This window comes from Fomitopsis serialis, assembly GCF_022376445.1.
Source record: "Fomitopsis serialis strain Sig1Antser10 chromosome Unknown B0H18scaffold_215, whole genome shotgun sequence".
NCBI lineage: Eukaryota > Fungi > Basidiomycota > Agaricomycetes > Polyporales > Fomitopsidaceae > Fomitopsis > Fomitopsis serialis.
This window is the reverse complement of record NW_025955175.1, coordinates 1-19,197: the sequence shown is the minus strand read 5'-3', so window position 1 is coordinate 19,197 and position 19,197 is coordinate 1.

Sequence of the window (19,197 nt, the reverse complement as noted above, 5' to 3'; positions counted from 1 at the left end):
CCTGTCGCAGGAATGCATAAATACAGCGCGCCCTTCTCCCCTCCCCACATCGTCTTCCTCCTCTCGAACCGTCATCCAACCACACACCGCACTCTCATCGTCGACAACCATGACCCACCCCAAGAGCTACAAGGCGTACGCGTTCACCGAGAAGGGCGGCGACCTCAAACCCATCACATTCGACTGGCACGACCCCGAGCCTGGCGAGGTCATCGTCAAGGTCATTGCGTGCGGTGTCTGCGCTAGGTAAGCCTCGCTTTCGCGCGTTTGCTCCTCGGTGTGGTTGGGTGGGAACACATGAGCTACGTCTTGACACCCGCTTCACCGCCCGTGGAACCTGACTATATGCGCGGCTTTACGCGCTAAGACGCGTCTGTGGCGTCGCTATGTGGCGCGTAGGTTCCTGCCACCGCTGGGCATGCGTGCAGACCGCGACACGCCGGAATCCTCGTCCAGTAGCTGGACGTACGTTGCGGCAGCTCGGACGCGCTGGTCTTTCCATTGTATGTCTGTATGACTCGAACGCCCGAATACCTCGGCTATCCGCTTCTCTGCCCGAACGTGTCCCCTTGAACCTTCTATGCAGTCCCATGATGCCCCCGACTCAGATATCATCGCCGCAAGGGTTTCTGTGTCCTGACAGATTGACCCCTCCATTTTCAATTTCGTGACAGGATGACTTCGTACTGACCCACGCCTGCCGATAGTGACGAAGCCGCCAAGTACGGCGTCTTGCCAGGTGCCAAGTTTCCCATCGTGCCCGGGCACGAGATCGTCGGCGACGTCGTCGCGATCCCGCCGACGGAGAAGAAGTGGAAGGTCGGCCAGCACGTCGGCGGGGGCTGGCACGGCGGGCACTGCCACACCTGCGAGCGCTGTTCAGTCGGTGACTTTGTCACCTGTCAGAAGGAGGACATCAACGGTGAGCAAAACACGCTACAGAACGAATACCGGGGCTGACATATTTTGTGGTACCCAGGTGTCTTCCGCCACGGTGGATACGCAGAGTATGTTACTCTGCGCACGGAGGCCGTCGTCGCCCTTCCGGATGGGATGGACCCTGCCGAGGTCGCCCCGCTCATGTGCGCTGGCGTGACCACGTTCAACTCTCTCCGCAACATGACCTGCAAGCCCCCGCAATTCGTGGCCGTCCAAGGCATCGGGTACGCTCCTCCCCCTCACCTCATCGTCATGCTCATCTGAGACACCCCTTCCCTGTTCTAGCGGTCTTGGCCACCTCGGTATCCAGTTCGCGAAGGCGATGGGCTTCCGCGTCGTCGCGTTGTCGTCGTCGCCCGCGAAGGCGGAGCTCGCGCGGGAGCTCGGCGCAGAAGTCTACCTGGACGGCTCGAAAGTGAACCAGGCGGAGGCGCTGCAGCAGCTCGGCGGCGCGAGCCTGATCATGTGCACCGCGCCGAACCAGGAGGTCATCCGCGGGCTCCTGCCCGGGCTCGCGGTCAACGGCGAGCTCCTCATCCTCGCACTCACGGACGAGACGACCCTCCCGCTCAGTGCGTAGCTCCCGTATCGTTTTTGGGTGTCAGAGCTGACGCGGCGTGCAGTGTCGCTGATCCAGAAGCGCACGTCGATCCGCGGGTGGCCCTCGGGCGTCGCGGCGGACAGCGAGGACTGCGTGAAGTTCGCGAAGGCGAATGGCGTCAAGACGATGGTGACGAAGTTCCCGCTCGATAAGGCGCAGGAGGCGTACGACCACCGGGGCTCGGCGCGCTTCCGCGCGGTCGTCATGCCGTGAGGGAGCGGGGAGAGCGGGAGCCTGGGGGTGTCGTGAAATCTCGGGCCGTCGGGGTCGGGTGAGGACGAAGCAGTGGTATGTGTCATTGTATTTGTATGGTTTGTTGAATGTGTGTTTGAGCTTTGAGGTGGGCGTGTTTGTACGTTGGAAGCGGGTTTAGGAGGCCATCGCAGCCTGAGCGCTGAGCTACTACTACCCACGTCTATCGCCGGCGGTGGCCACGAGTCGAGACACCACACTGCCAAAATGCTCTACGATGTCTAGGCATACGTGGTCTGGACGTGAAGTGTACGACGGACTCGGACTCGGACCGGCTATACCGCCGAATTCTCCCAGCAGGCAGAGCGCTGAGAAACGCATCGCGGCAGTGGAAAGCACTGATCAAGTTGTGTGGCCGCTACCTAGTCAATTTCTTGACCAGGGACTCCACGTGAGTTGTGACTTCTTCTGTGTTACTCCCGGGTACATACCGCCGGTGGGCCGTCTCGTTCATTGCGGCGAGAGCGTGTCAGCGAATCCCTCTGGAGCGTTTTGAGCTTGCATGGTGCTTATACAGTCCACGTGTACTTTACACGGGTCCGTGACCAGAGGCTGAGGTCTGGGCGGGCCTCGAAGGTACTGCAGCGTGCAGGTTTGTGTACTACTTCTATCGCAGTGGCGATAGCATCCTCAGGCTGTGGGGCAGGTCTCTTCAGTGCCTCCATCATCGCTCGACCCGACCTGTTCAGCGCGACATTGCGAGCTTGACATTGTTTCGTCAACGGGTGAGACTATTCTTGTTTCGATTCTCTGCTCGAATAGGTCCTGAGACGACTCGTAGGTCTCGAACACAGCCTCATGGAATCCGCCTCCGCTTCCGACACCCCGCACATTCCTCTTGAGATATGCGAACACATCATCGACTGTGCCGCGAGTGACCGCGACCTCTCCTATCCAGACCAGACCATTTGCACCGCGACTCTATTGGCCTGTTGCCTGACGTGCAAAGCATGGCTTCCGCGAAGCCGATTTCAGCTATACTTCCGAATTCACCTTGGCTCCAACAGACGTGGTCTAAGCTCCTCACCCGCACGTACCTGTCCCGTAGATCACGAAACAACTTTGAACACAGTCAAGTATTGTGCATGACGGGGGAGGTCGAAAACGCAACGATACTCCGACGCGTTCCAACCACGATCGAAGAAAATCTCCGCCGCTGTATGTCACGGTCAGGTCTTCGTCCGAAATCGTTGCGCCATCCTAGCTTTGCCCAACGCGTGCCGATCATGCTAGGGACACCGCTCATCAAACTCACGGAATTGCGCATCGCCTACGTGTATTGGCTCCAAAGGAATTCCCCTGGCACCAGCCCGTTCCTATACACCTCTGCCTTCTCTCGCTTCGCTTCCGAGTCTTGCGGAGATCACCATCACGAGACTCGCTGTTTGGGAGGAACTACTCGTAGCGCGTAGGCGCGCTCCCCCACCTTCCTTACGCGCACTCAGGATAATTGACTGCACCTATTCTGTTTGCTGCGCTCTGTGCGATTGGCTCAGTGGCCGCATACAGCCCCTTGTGGAGCTTATTGTGCATCCTGTGCTGTACTACGAGGGCGACCAGGGGGAGGAGGACTGCCAGTGGGCGTGTAGCCTGTGCCATCTTGTAGAGAGCAGTGCAGCAACATTGGAATGCTTGGATGTGCCTATATATTGGCTTGAGGGTGAGTGCATTTTGCACGTCGTATCGATCGCTAAATTGACACGCGCGTCAGACGGTTTCAGACCTTACGAGCTGCCTTCGCTCAAAGTCCTACGGCTGCAGCCCATATATTACTTCGACGATGACTACACGTCTGAGTCGGTGAAAGCGCTCTTGTCCGTCCTCTCGCGAAGGCGGATGATGCGTGTCGAGAGTATCGCTTTGAAAATCGGTCTTCGCTGGCCTCGAGGCGATGCCTCGATAGCGCTGCGCCGCGCAGAATGGGTGTCGCCCGGACATATACTCGCGAACGAATTACCACTTCCATGCCTGCGTTCGATTGTCATCAATATCTGCGCCTTTATGCTGGACTGTGAATGCCATAATCATCATTGCCCCGAGGAAGACCGGCTGGACTGCGAAGACGCGATGCAGCGGGCCGTCCGCTCACTGTTCACACCATCTCTGTGCCCTTATTGGATCGACTTCAAACTAGGGTGGAAGCTGTCGGTCTATGTGATATGTGAACTGGTCAGTCCAGTGCCACAGAAAGAGAGAGAACGAGGCATTGACATTCATTGCGCACAGGTTCGGGTCAGAGGGCTGATGTACTACTCTTACAGGTGAGAGTGCATTTGGTACATACTCGCCTCGTGCTGATTTGAAGATTGCTTTCCACGTTGATGTGCAGAGCAGGGCGGTCTTCGCTTCTTATGGTCATTGGAAGTGTCAATTAGTGTGCAATGACATTCCTGGATTATCAATTTCTGCACTTGAAGAGATGATAGTCATGCCCGCCCGAGAACTGTGGTCAATGCTTACGTAGGTTGGTATGCTCTCCGTCTCCGATGAGTGCATGACAAGGTGGTGATCTCAGGGACATGAGCGACGAACGAATCCGAGCACTAGAAGTTGTATGACTAGAGAATTTCCTCGGCTCTTCCCTCCAAAAGAGCGGGTCCGAACGACTGACCTACTAGACGCCGTCGGGATCATGATGCATGACTATGGTTAAGCTTCTGTGCGCGCGCGCGGTGCGCGTCATGGCATGACATTGACTATGGTTAACGTTAAGCTTCGACTCGGCGATGCGCGTCATTGCACGACCCGTCGTGTATATGTATGGCGCACAAATGGGATGGTGTTTGGCACTGAGATTCTTGACCACCTCGTGTTCACATCCGAGTCGAAGCACCTCTGTCCTCCCCAATCCCGAGCCCTATGTCTGACATTGCTAGAGCGCAAGCTTGGTACAATGGTGGGCTGCGGCCGGGCATTGCTTCTACGGTTCTAACTGATATGATTGTTATCATCCAGCTCTGTTCACCGTGTTCACTGTCGTCCCCACATGCTTGTGGGGTCCACTATGTTTCTTCTTCGATGCGCCATTTGGCAGATTCTCCCCGAGAGAGGACAGTATATTTCTCGTTGATGGTAAGCTAGGATCAGTAACGGTCCCACACGACATGCGTTGACCTTTTCATTGATACTACAGGCATCAAGTCATGGATAGTCTTCGAGCTTGTCATCCCGTCGGCGCTAATATGGACCTACGTGAGAAGCCCTCTCTCCGGGGGCATTACCCCACCGCTCTCCCCCACGCACCCATCGACCTTCGTGGTGTTGCTTGTTGTGGTGCACTACATCAATCGTGCCATAATATCACCCCTTCGTACGCCGTCTCGCTCGAAGACCCATCTCTCCGTGTGCTGCACCGCAATTTGCTTCAACTCAATCAACGGCTTCCTCTAAGGATCCTACCTTTCTTCACCAGAATCCCAAGCCTACCTCGCCAACGCCTTCTCGCGGCCCTTATTCTGGGCAGGCGTCGGGCTATGGGCTCTCGGACTTGTTGGAAACGTAGTCCACGACGAGATCCTCCTCGACATCCGGCGCAACAACAAATCGACTCTGAAGCCCAAGGATGCAGCCGATGAACAGCCTGGCAGCGACGCTACAGGGAAGCGCATCAACAAGCCAGAGCGCTATGAGATCCCATACGGATACCTCTATCGGTATATCTCATACCCCAATTACCTCAGCGAGTGGATCGAGTGGCTCGGCTTCGGACTCGCGGCGGCACTGCTCCCTTCGTTCGCGTCGCCCGGTGAATTCCTGGCGACGCTCGCTCCGCCTCACTTTTTCTTCATCAACGAGATTGTCCTGATGCTTCCGCGTGCATACAGAGGTCATATATGGTACCATACACGGTTCCCAGACTAACCCCGCGAGCGGAAAGCCGTCATCTCATTCGTGCTTTGACCAATTGTCCGGATTTTAGAGCAGCCTGACTATATCGTGTTACAGTAAAGTCAGCCTACCAGTAGCAGTTAACGATCAGTAGCAAGTGCTTCACCGATATTTGGTTCTTCCTCGGATGCATGGCGTTGAGTTGTCCGCAAGTTGTCCGAGTCGTTCAAGTTGAAACCACCGGCCCGGGCGGCGGTGTTCGCGCGACAACGCGTGCACACGTGACCGCGGTTCTCCGGTCTGTGCAGGCGCGCGTCGCCGCGGTCCTGCGCCACAAAGTTGCTCGAGCTGGTCAGTGACAAGCCGGCCCCTTGGTCAGTGACACAGGCCGTTTCGAGTCTATGCTCATTACGCATAACTATATCTTCTGTTCAGCGTCGAGATCCTTCTTTCTGCAGCTACAAACTAGCTAGGTGAGCCACTCACATCAACCGTCACTGTAGCCATCTCAAGAACTCAGACTCCGACTCGGAGTCGCTTAAACAGCAGTGTGGATTGGTTCTTATTATCTTGCCATTGTCACATGTGTAAGCTGCGATAACACAGAAGATACATGGCGTAGGGCTCATTCTCTTGCCTCCCTCAAAGCAGTGCCATCTACTTAACAACGGTTGGTATTCTCGTTGCGCAAGTTTGGCGGCTTTGCACATTGAATTGCCCGTTTTGATCAGGGCGGTGGATCTCCAAGTCGTGTATGCGACTACTTCGCGTCTGCAGTTGGCAGGTTGTGAGCAGGAACGCGTTTCTTTGCTAGTCGATTCCAAGGTATGTAGCTAGGTTCGACCGTCGACTTCTGGCTGATATGCTCATGTACAGATCATGGCGAGTCCCGATTTCGACCGAGAAGAGTTTGCGCCCTTCACCGTCAACGGGGAAACCTATCAAACCTGGTACAGAGTATTCGGGGAGATAACAGCTGGTTGCCGCCCGCCGCTCATCGTTATACACGGCGGCCCCGGTCTCTCTCATGACTATCTCCTCCCTCTGTCCGACCTTGCTGCTACCGCACAGGTTCCCGTGGTCTTCTATGATCAACTGGGTAATGGTCGTTCGGCCCGTCTCCCGGATAAGCCCCACACGTTCTGGAGCATGCACCTATTCATGGACGAGCTCGACAACCTCATCGCACACCTGGGGATCGGTGAGGCCTTTGACATCCTGGGCCAGTCATACGGCGGTATGCTAGGCGCCCAATACGTCGTCGAGCGTCAGCCGGAAGGCCTACGGCATCTCATCCTAAGCAATTCCTTCGCATCAATGGACCTATGGAATCAGTCCCTCGCCCAGCTGGCACAGGCGTTTCCGCAAGACGTACAGGAGGGTTTAACACTGGGCATCAGCGACGTCCAGAAGTACGAGTACGGGCTCATGAAATTTTACGAAGTGCATGGATGCACTATCCAACCATTCCCAGCTGACTTCTCCCGGACGTTCGAGTACGCCTTCGGAGACAAGCGTGATCTCACCGTCGCTGCCGCCATGTAAGTCTACAGTGCCTGACCTCTAAGAGGATGCTGATGGGCAGATAAGGTTTCCCTTCCTGCAGGGTTGGACCATCATCGATCGACTCCACCTCATCAAGGTGCCAACCTTCGTTGTCAATGGGAGGGCCGACTTCGCGCAAGATTTCGCGGCGCAGCCGTTCTTCGACCGCATCCCCAAGGTGAAGTGGCTGACGTTCGAGAATTCGAGTCATATGCCGTTCTGGGAGGAGCGCGACAGATACATGCAGGAAGTGAAGAACTTCTTAGAGTTGAGGGGTCCCTGATTGTGGTCTTGCCGTCGTAGAGGTGTTGATGATAATCAGATGCTGCGCGGAACCGCCAGGGATAGTGTTGGCATGATATCATTCGAGTCTTCATTTTTGGGAGCATCGACGTCGGCGCACTGCCTCGCAATCGACCTTTCGCGCTGCTTGACCGTGAACAATAGGCATGGCCAGTCAATCAACTCTCACCTGCTTAGATGCGCGGCTTCGTATGAGCCGCGGTTACGGTTGCCGGTGAGTCAGCTTTCCCCCATCAAGTCGTCGAACGGGTGGTTGACGTACCGCCGCATTGTCGAAGACATATTTCAGGGCACGAGAACCCGTCATTCTGCGGTTCATTTTGACTCGTAAGTGCTTCGGTGACCACGATGGACAATACATGGTTCACGTACTAGCATTCCTACAGGTCCGCCTGGAAGCAAGGTGGAAGGCGTCATGAACGGGCCAAGTCGGAACCGTTCGGCATTAGCGGACTCGGCGTTGTTAGTCAAGTCTTCCAACGGCTACGGCTGGGAAACGTGTGGAAGTGTGAGAGGCCGGTGGGTCAGCTCGCAAAGCGAGGGCTCCATGATGGCTTGTGACAAACAGGCCTACTAGCGGGCACTACTTATGTGGAAATCCGCAACTAGTCAGCCCTCTGATAGCCCAGTGACAGTGGGCGGATCATGACGAAGAGAAGACTCATTGGCATCCAGTCTGGGCGCTCAGCGCCCGCATTAGCGCAGTCGAGGCGAAGTGCATGCTGCCGTATCCCGGATTTGAGACTGGCCCGCTGGGGTTGCAAACGAAACGAATGCAATGTGATCTCGTATTATGACACGCGGCGCACGGCGTCAGTCTACAATACAAGTAATAACGGTGAGCTACAAACGAGCGGTGATGTCTAGATAATTTAGCAGTCGCTAATCTATGTCGGCGTATACAGCGAGGGGTGATTGTTTGCTCCTAGCGCTACAAAATTGAAATGGGCCGCCTGCGGCACGACGCGTCGCCTCTCCGTCACAACACGTCCATGTAATCCTTGCACTTGCCCCACAACCGAACCCATCTGTCGTTGTTCCACTGTCTCACTCGAGCCCAGCCGTCATGCGGCGACACGCGCTCGATCCAGATCCTTCATGGAGGTGGCAGGTCAGTGCAAACTCTCCTCGGGCTAGTCAGACCACTCACAACACGGAGCACAAGGCAAAATCCGCATAGCTGACGTCGTGACCCATCACGACGATGCCGTTACCGTCTGCTCCATTGTTTTTGTCCAGAATACTGGCGAGGAAGTCGAATTGCTCCTTGACTGCGCGCCACCCCTGCTCTCGCTGCGCGCCCGTGAGCTGTACGCCAGCTCCAGCACCGCGAAAATGGGCTTGACTGCGCTCCGGCAGCACTTGATGGGTCAATGGGACGAGTATGGGCAAGAGAGGCTTGGCGAAGACCTCCTGGATGTAATGGACGAAGAGCGACTGCACTGCGCGGGATCCTTCCGGAAAGATCGGCCGAGCGGGATAGGTGACCTCGAGGTATTCGGCGATGATGTTGGCGTTGGACAAAATGGTGGGATGGGATCTGGAACGGAGAGAGTCGACTATTACTGGAAGTGAGTAGATTGGTTGCCCGTCGCTTCTATGAGCCGTCGGCGGGGCGTTGATGGAACGCAAGGCGGCCTCGACATCGGAAAATTCGATCCATACTGTTCGGTAATGAAGGCGTTTATAGTTGAGGATGAAGCTAGAAGGAATTTAGCTGGGCAACTCGCGCAAGAGAGCATACTTACCGGATACGCCAGATATTTGGGGCCCATGGCTGCGGGATCGAGGCGGGAACGTCATACAAAGTAATGAGTGGCTGAGACATAGTTTCTAAGAGCGGTCTGTGAGCTCTCTACGGATTACACGATTAGGTAGAGGAGTAACGGGGTTGGTGTGGAAGCTCTCAGACCATCGGGTCCAATATATAGTCAATGCCACATCGTGACTGGATACGGGATGGTGGCGAGATCTGTAACATCGACAGCGCAGGATCGCCTAACGGCGTTGCCAGCGCACTCAATAGTCACCGGCGATTCGAGCAGTAGCAGAACTCCGGAGCACCGTTGTCCGACGGCCCTGGAGTCATGAAAGCCTAGGACTGCCTTTCACCCGCGGTACAAACCTGGAATGTGACATCGCAATCCTGCTGAAACCTCGAGGAGAGACCTCGACGTCATATTACCGCACCAATACACTATTTCGGAATTTCGGAATGTTTACGCGCGAACAGCCTCGACCGAGAGAGTAATGGCGCTCCGCGTCAGGCCTCGGTGAGGGTACGGACGACAAGAACACTAGGATAGCTTTCCTTTTCGGGATAACCCGCCATAGCCACTGTAGTGATAGCCGAGATCAGATCGAGGCTGAGATCTGTTAGTTTCCTGGCAGACCCGATCTCAGGCTCGTCCCGTTCCTCGCACTTGTCCGAGCATTTGAATCCCGCCACAACATTTCTGGTACCACGATTGGGACGAGCCTTATTTTTCTCTCGAAAATGTGTTCAATGTCGACTTCGCGCCGTGCATCCTGACTCGGATAGCTTATTGGAATCATGCTGTGCGTAGGGCGATGAAGTACAGCTTTGCTTGACTCTAGTGAGTATTACGACCCCATTTCTTTATGTCTTGTGCTCAATGGTAATATTCTATCCCGTACCAAGCCAGATGTACACCGTGAACTGGCTCGGACGTCCGAGGCAAGACCGGTACGATTCAAGGAACATCACGTCCAGCGGTTCATTCACTCCCATCGCGCGTGGCGACGCTTATCAAAGATTGAACGTACGATTGGCAGGCAAGTCATTCAGTCTTACTGTAAGGCGAGAAGATTGTATGTCTAACGAAGCGCACATGTCAAGCCTGTGAACTTGTACCGTACCACTGGCACTTCTGAATGATATCCTGGATGTTCCTTTGGGTTCAATACATTCGGAACCATGGCCTCAGATACCCTCTGATCTAGTCTTCCCTTCTCTACCGCCGCCACCGCCGCCAGCTACACCATCACTACATTGACGACAAGCGCATCATAACCGGAGACACTTCTCCTTTATCTGCTATACGATTCACTGAATTCAAGTGAGTGGTTCAGCGTCTTTTGCTCACGGTCCCGGCTTCGCTGGTGAAAGGGTACACTGCATGGGCGCTGATTCGATCGCGCCCAGTGTCACTCGAAAGGGCGTGGCTTTCTGTAGCCTCTCCCATGGTGGCACGCTGCGGATCACGACTGCCGCACTAATTCTCATCCTCGAGGCTCAAGGTACCGGAGCGCTCTATCACTGCCGTCGTATTTGGAACTCGCACTCCCGGGGATTTACTCCTTGACTTCACTTACCCCCCGCTACCCCCGCATCGTACTGCAGCCCGGCTCCGGTGACACGGCGCAGCTGTGCATCCTTTGTGGATAAATGATACAGTGAGTGGATATGCTAGATTTGGAGACTCGGCCGGGATTGCTAATTGTCGAGGACCACTTCAGACTTCCCGTACCGCGGCAGGGCCCTAAATGGCAGATTCGTGCTGTTGGATCTCGGAGATCACTGAATGATCGGTGTGGACTCGGTGGGTATTTGCCGATACATCCGTAGCATCGAAGCTGCGGACCATATACCACGTCTCGAGGCAACCGATCTCTCCACAGAACTTCACTGGACTAGCCGCCGCTGACTCGGAGATGGACATCGCCGGACCGACAGACGGTCACCAGTCTGTTTACCGACCTCGTTCATCAGTGAGTCTGTATTGAGGGATTATGAGAAGTCACCCGCTGAAGGTGATCTTTTCGGAACTTGATTAGTGCATATCGACTCAGCTGCGGCGCTCCTTTCCCTTGACAGACCGCTAAAATTCAGAATTGGTTCGGACTCACGTATCATGGCCAACAAACGGAGGGATCCACCGCCGGCTTCATTCTACGTGGAGCTTTGGGTGACGATCACCGCGCGTGAGGTAACATTTGCCTCAGCTTCGCGTCTCAGTCGCCGTGTAATAATTCATGCCTTGCATTTGTAGAGCTGTCGCCCTGTGCTGATTCTATGGCGGGGGGCAGAGTCGTCGGCGGCGAGGCCTTACACACCGCACCTACCACCCTCGTATCACCACTGTGGTGCGTCGTTGCAGCCATTTGAGTCTCGCGCGCACATCTTCCAAGATTGCTCCGCCGACCCATGGTATACCGAGTCGTCATCCAATCTGCAACCACAAGGAAAATGTGGGTTGCATCTGACATGCTGTTGTCGCCATCAAGGGCCCTCGACATATGTGGCCGCCGCCGCCTTTCTCAGTGTGCCAATAATCCCATCACTTCTGATGGAGATTCATACAAGGATAATAGACGTTCTTTGATATTCTGACACACGGCTGCATTGCAACCGCAACGGACGGGTTGTTAGTCATGACAAAAGTTCGATCCCGATTTTCAGCTGGCACCGTGAGGCCTGCCTGCTGCATCTCAGCCTGCCGATATCAATAGTGCGTTCTCCGCGCCCGACTTCTTGCCTGCTGCTCACATGTCACGTATGCTTTGATATCATGGCGAGGACAACACTAGAAAGCGTTACCATGGTGCGCTAATCGAAAAGCGTATCCACTCACAGGCGGATCATCATACCCTCCCTCACTGCTTCTCCTGCGCAGGCGTCGCAGGTGCGTATTGGACTCGATTTGTGTTCTGATTTCTCGAGTGCGAACGCAACCTCACAGAATCCCTGCAGATGCGAACTGCGACCGGGAAACGAGTTGTATCATCGTGCCAACAGCTGGTCTCTGATTTTCTGGCGGCTTGCTACGTTCTCAATAGTTTCAAGGCCGTGGCGCACGCAACATGATTAACAGCCGCCACTAAAAAGCGGTAACGCAGCCTGGGCTGTACACGACTGGATTGCACAGGCAGGTATGTATTTCTCTCGCTTCATCTCTCGCCGTGTCCGCATGAAGCCGATCCGTATTCTATACAGTCGACTCGGTCCCTGCACGCTCCGGCCGCGCCCGAAGCACCGCACACCGATCCCACGACGCTTCAGACGTGTCTTGTGTTTACCCTTCTAGTCCCGCATCGTAGAACGGAGCGAGTCCGGGTGTGAACCACTTACTAGGTGTCGCTTTAGGCTGCCGCGAGGCTTGCCACAGGGCACTGAATTGCAACATCATTGCGGTCGTGAGGCTGTATATAGCGCATATCCGACAGAGGGTACCTGGCAGCCAGACAGTCTGTAAGTGACAGGGTGTATACGTATCATTGTCCTGAGTCCTGACAATGTTCTTACTAGTGGACCTATCCACCCGGAGTTTGTCAGATCCGAGTAGGCCCGAGAAGTGGCGCCCCGTCTGTTTATGTCTATGCTGATCCGCCCTATTTGTTGAGAACAGGTTTCGAATCAGTGATGCTAAAGAATACATTGGGCGCACAACAGCATCCTCTTCAGATGTTCGAAGAGTCGCGTGAGTGACTGGTGGAACATACTTACCCCCCCTTACCCTCACTCGGAAGTCGCATTTCTGTACGCCCAAGCCGCCACTCACAGATGTCAGTATTTCCGCGGTGCTGTACTCTATTGGATCAGATGTCTGATCCGTCGGTCATAGTAGGCGCTGTGGCATTGCAGTCAATGTGTCTAGTCACTGCACACGTTGGCGGTAGCCAACTCGACCTTGGAATGTTAAGGCGGCATCGGGAGTCTTGTGAGTCGCCTGAAATTGCAGGCATGTCAACGCCCGTCGGTGTACTTTGGACCCGTTGGTTGGTGGCCATCTACCTGTGCACACACCGAGAGCATGATCCGCGGTGCGTAACGCCAAAGCTCATGATGACATGCTGACCGTGGTGACGATCGAGACGATCATAGCAGTGGGCTCATCGTGCGACTGGAGACACGCACATGTGAGCAAAGGTTGCAAATTCTCTAGCTATCGCACGCACGTTGGCTGAGCACCGCTGGTACTCAGGCCACCCTCAGGAGTTAACCCGGCGTGTGAGAAGGTCACACATAGATAGGCCCTGGGCCGGCTTACTGCCAATGCGTGCCTCGCACACACTCGGAGCAAACGCCGCTCTCTCAGTACGATGTGACGATAAACATACAGAGGTAACCACGAAAGGGCTCAGCGTCCTCGTAGGCGGGCGTACTCGGGTCTTGCAGACGACTTACTTCCGGGAGCAAATTGGTCCGCACGTGCGGCTTTGTGAACATCGCACTGGGATTAGGCAGCATGACAGAGTCAGACAGACTGGCATGACGAGAAGTTGGGCGCAAGTTGCGGATTGTCCGCTGTGCTAAGAAATGACGAATATAATTTTTATGACTCAATATTGACTCGCGTATGACCCGGTGCGGAGATGTGCAGGATGGTGGTGGGGAGGAGCCTCCGAGCCTCGAGAGTTAACGTCGTGGGGACGCGGGGTTGTAGCCAGAGTAGCCCCGGGCCGAACCGAGCCGACTGGGTATGAGATCACACGTCGCTGGGTTGAGCCGCCCCTCCAACCGCCTGCTTATATATTCGCGCGTCGGCCTCGACACCGTCACCGCAGTTGCTCTCACCTCTCACCACCAACCATCATGACCACCTCTCTCGACCATCTGAAACAAACCGGCACCGTCGTCGTCTCTGACTCCGGTGACTTCGAGTGTGAGTACAGCGCGCCCTCTGGTCGGCGACCCGATGGGACGATCTGACATCGATGTGCAGCAATCGACGTGTACAAGCCCCAAGATGCCACCACCAACCCCTCGCTCATTCTAGCGGCGGCGGGAAAGCCGGGCTACGCCCGTCTCATCGACGCGGCCGTGAAGTACGGCAAAGACAAGGGTGGTGACCTCGAGAACCAGACGAGCGCGGCTATGGACCGTCTGGTGCGTTCATCAGCCTCCGCTCTACCGGCAGCACTCTAACGCCCCCCCCCCCCCCCCCAGCTCGTCGAGTTCGGCAAGGAGATCCTCAAGATCATCCCCGGCCGTGTATCGACCGAGGTCGATGCCCGTCTGTCCTTCGACAAGGAGGGCACGAAGAAGAAGGCGAAGGAGCTCATCGCGCTCTACGACTCGGTCGGGATCAAGCGTGAGCGTATCCTGATCAAGATCGCATCGACCTGGGAGGGTATCCAGGCTGCGCGGGAGCTCGAGCGTGACGACGGCATCCACTGCAACCTCACCCTTCTGTTCGGCTTCGGCCAGGCTGTTGCCTGCGCTGAGGCGGGCGTCACGCTCATCTCGCCCTTCGTCGGCCGTGTACGTGTCCCCCTCCTATCATGGATGGCCCCTCATGCTGACAATGTGCTCGCAGATCCTCGACTGGCACAAGAAGGCAACACCGGGTAAGGACTTCGAGGGCGACAACGACCCGGGCGTGCAGTCCGTGAAGAAGATCTTCAACTACTACAAGCAGCACCACTACAAGACGATCGTCATGGGCGCGTCCTTCCGCAACGTCGGCGAGATCAAGGCGCTCGCGGGCGTCGACTTCCTCACCATCGCGCCCAAGCTGCTCGAGGAGCTCAAGAACGACACCACGCCCGTCCCCAAGAAGCTCGACTCGCACGCGGCCGCGCAGGGCCAGCCCCTCGCGAAGGTCACGTACATCGACGACGAGCCCGAGTTCCGCTGGACGCTCCTCGAGGACCAGATGGCGTTCGACAAGCTCCACGAGGGCATCAAGAAGTTCGCGGAGGACGGCCAGGCGCTGAAGGACCTCCTTCGCGGGAAGCTCTCGGCTTGAGTGCGGCTCGCTCGGGAGCGCGAATTGGAGTACGAAGCAGGGTGGCAGAAGCGTGTAACGATGTATAAAATACGGCTGGAATCATAGATCTTTCTTCATACATGACTTTCAAGACGTGCATGCAAACGATCCGAGGAAGATGACTTCGGACCTCAGGCCTCAGCCGACAATTGGTCAGCCCCGTAGGCCCAGGCCGACCAGCCATCGAGCAAGCTTTGCCTGCCTGCGATCCAGGGATAAAATGCGGTTACGCACGATCGTCCCGGTCAGTGTACGACTCACCTATCCGTAATCGGCGTCATAGTCTATAGACGGTCTATACGGTGTACCCACTAAAACCTTTGGTACCTCCGTCCAATCTTCGTAGAGAGCAAGCTCGTCCGAGTCTCCTACCGTGCCGGACCAGGTTCGTCTTGTTCGCTATGTAGCCTTCCATATCTTTCGCTCGCGGCCATTATGTCTACTGAACCAGCATTGGCAACTGTATTCGTGTGGACCACGGCGCAGACGATATGATATGAACCCTTTCAAGAAAGTGATACAACTGTGCGCTTAGCGCCTTGTTTTGTACATGCGGGCACTCTGAGGAGGAGGAGGAGGAGGGGATTCCATTTAGTCCTCACGTCCTGAGCGTGCCGTCCGATTCCGATGAAAGTAAGTATGCAAGTGAATCCACATTCCGAGGACGTACCATAGCGGGTGTTACACTCCTACCTCATTTACTGCGCTTCCTCTTCTGCATCGTTCCTGATCCGCAACCCCCTCATCAGCCATTCCCCACTGTCACATCCAGGCCCAAAGTCTGTCAGGCCGCGAAAAGCGACCTTACGCGCGGACCACGCGGGCGACAGGCTGAGCTGCCCGTCTTGCCGCTTGACATTGTAGAACTTGCCATTGTACCCGATGACCTGCAGGCTCTTCGCGCCTTCCAGAAGCTGCTCGATGGGCTCATCCTCGGAGCCCCACGTGCGTATATAGAGGAACCGCAGGTCTGGGCAGTGCCTCCACTGCGATGAGAGGGAATCAGTGAGGTCAAGAGGATGTTCGACGCGAGGTGGGGACTCACCAGATAGACAAAGGGTTCGGTCTTCCCGAGGGAGCCCGCAGTAGCGAGACTGAGTGCGAGCATGCTGGAAGGGATCTGCTGCACGAAAATCTGTATGAACATCTGGGTGATGTTCCCCGAGAGCAAGTCCCAGTGCACCGCCTCGAGGTTGACCAGGAATGATATGGCCCAAATGAAATGCGAATGCGTGCCGTTGGCGAACTTGAACGTCGAGCGGAAGCGGCGGAGACACTTCCGATCCTTGAGGAAGTCTACGAGGATCTGCACGTGCGCTGGGTCCAATGGGCCCTCCCGACGGGATAGGAGACAGAGCGAGTGCAGGTTCGGGAGGTCGGACTTGAGGAAGGCGAGCGCCTCGAACAGCTTGTCGTGCTGGCGCCTGGTGCAGAAGACCGAGAGCGACTCGAGCTGCGGAACGCGGCGTATGATGGGTCCGAAGTCCTCCAGGGATTGTATCGATAGGAGCTCGAGGTGCGTGAGCAGAGGGAGCCGAGTCAGAGGGATGTTCGCGGGCGAGGTGTAGGGCATCTGGAGTTCTTTCAGATCTTCATAGGGGATCTCGAGGTCCCGGGATTCAGGAGCGAGTCGCGAGCGCTGCCCTCGGGTAGTGTCATAGAACCACTTCCAGGTAAAACCAATAGACCATAGCCTCTCCAGCTTCGTCAGCGGCAATCCTGACAGCGTTGAGAGTCTATATAGACAGACACATCAGCGTGAGAGAACGAACAACGACGTTGAGCGATACCTACGGCGCGGAGAAGTGTCGCAGCAGTGTACACGACGATGTGAGAGCGTCAATAACCTGTGGTGTAAGGCGCGGTGCCGAACCATGCCAGGTGAACGAACGTAGATTATGTAGGCAGTGTATCGCTTCTATCAGGCATCCTGGAGATGATCATGGGCTGAGACAGTGGGCCTGAGTCTGGGATTGGCACACTCACCTCGCTCGAACGCGCCTCTGGCGCCATCACGCTTGTATGCGTGGACATCGATCGAACGCACGATGACAGCGAACGACGGATCACTAGCTATGCGATGCAGGATCGCGGACGACATGGAGGATCTATCGTCCTCCAGCGCATCCAGTATCACTTTATCCGCGTCGTACATGTCCTCCTTCGCCTCAGCAGACTCCCATGCGCCAAAGAAGATTGTGACGCTGCGGAACATAAATCGCAGAGAAATGTCGTGAAATACTTTCGATACAGAGAGGCATGTCCGCGTAGTGTCTTCGGGGAGACATGTGAAGACCTCTTGCCAGAGTTCAGGCGGCAATAACGATGACATGTCAAACATCCACTGTGCAGCTCTGAATGAGAACGCTTCAACTATATCCCTTCGATCTGACTTACCTGAGTACAATTGTCGTGCGCTGATAGTACACGCTCCGAGGGCACGACCACTGGAGCTAATGGTACAGTACTAGAAGTACTGCAGCACCAGAAGTGACCTTTAGCCCTGCCAGGTATTCCTTCAACAGAATGTCCCTTACCAGGCTCTAACTGATACAACAGGTGTACTGTAAACGTGAGCGCACAACAAGAGCTGGTGGCAGAGACAAGCAAGTCGAACGCGCCTTGCGAGCGGCAGCGACGAGTCGGTACCTGTCGGTACGTGCGCTACAGTGTTCACGTGACATAGGTTCATGCGGCAGCGTTTTCGGGACGCTCCTTAGTATAACTGCGAAATGAAGTCTTCTCGGAGGACCGTCGGCGTCGCAGTGGTAGTGATGCCACTATAGCGTCACATGTAATGGCCCTTGCAGTAACACTTCGCGTCGGACAAGGATTTTGGGGTATGAGACTTGAATGAATTGTCGCTTCTGCCTATATCCGCCTGGGAGCCTACCGTGACTTGGGCTCGCGCCGTGATGGAGAATCAAGCGCGCGTGCCACAACGCGCCTCTAGTAGCTCAAATCACTTCTGTCATGGCGACATTGATTATACTGCCTCAAAACTACTCTCGCATCCCGGTGCATCGTCGCAACGAATTCTGACGTGAATCCTTGTTATCTGAAAAGTATTACGTCGTGGCTAGGGATCAAGAAACAACGTTATTACGTCCCAGCTCAACGCGCTCTGCCAGTACTTGGCGCCATTTGAACCAAAGTCGAAACTGCTGTCCTCTTCGGACTACGGTGAGCCATTCGTGTCGTATAATATATTCTATGGTTAATATGGATTGTCAATTGGAGAAAATAGCGGCCGTATGACTGCCGGGCATGGCTGCCAGTGCGTTCTACCCCCGCCTGAAATTCTGAGCCAGATCATCCTCCTCGTGCCTCGGGAGACGAGACGTTCTTGCCTTCTCGTCTCTCGACTGTTTCACGATCTTGCCATTACTGTGGTCTTCTCCAGAATCACAATACAAATCGGAGCGTGGGAGTACTGGTATCACAACGAGTCTCACTCGTCGGAAACGTTCCGACCCCATGAAAACAGACGAGCTACATTGGCCGCCGATATCCTCCATCGTATTACGGTCGACACAGGTTTTGCTCGGAGAGTGAGACGGCTGGAAATCATAGCACATAAACACGGTGGTAGCAATGACGACTGTGTCTTCCAACTACGTAAGTGTCAGGGCAGTACACGTTGATATCCCTTCGTCTATATTGATGCCGAATAAATACAGACTGTTTGTCATTAGCTGTCCAAAACTTGGTGAACCTGCGGTCGCTCATTTGGTATGGGACGCGTCCCGTGCCTTCCTTGGAGATCGTCGAGATGCTTGCCAAAGCATGCCCCTTGCTGTGTGAAATCTCTCTCCCGTGAGTGCCAGTCAATGTGCTCAGTGTTCGTGTCCACTTTTTTCAAACACGAGTTTCTCATTCTACAGATGTTCGGCTTTAAAGATGCTCTCCCTGCGCAGCCTCACAAGCATACGCTCGATCGCTTTCACCGGGACACATCTGAACCTATGGGAGGATTATCACCATCACATCTCAAAC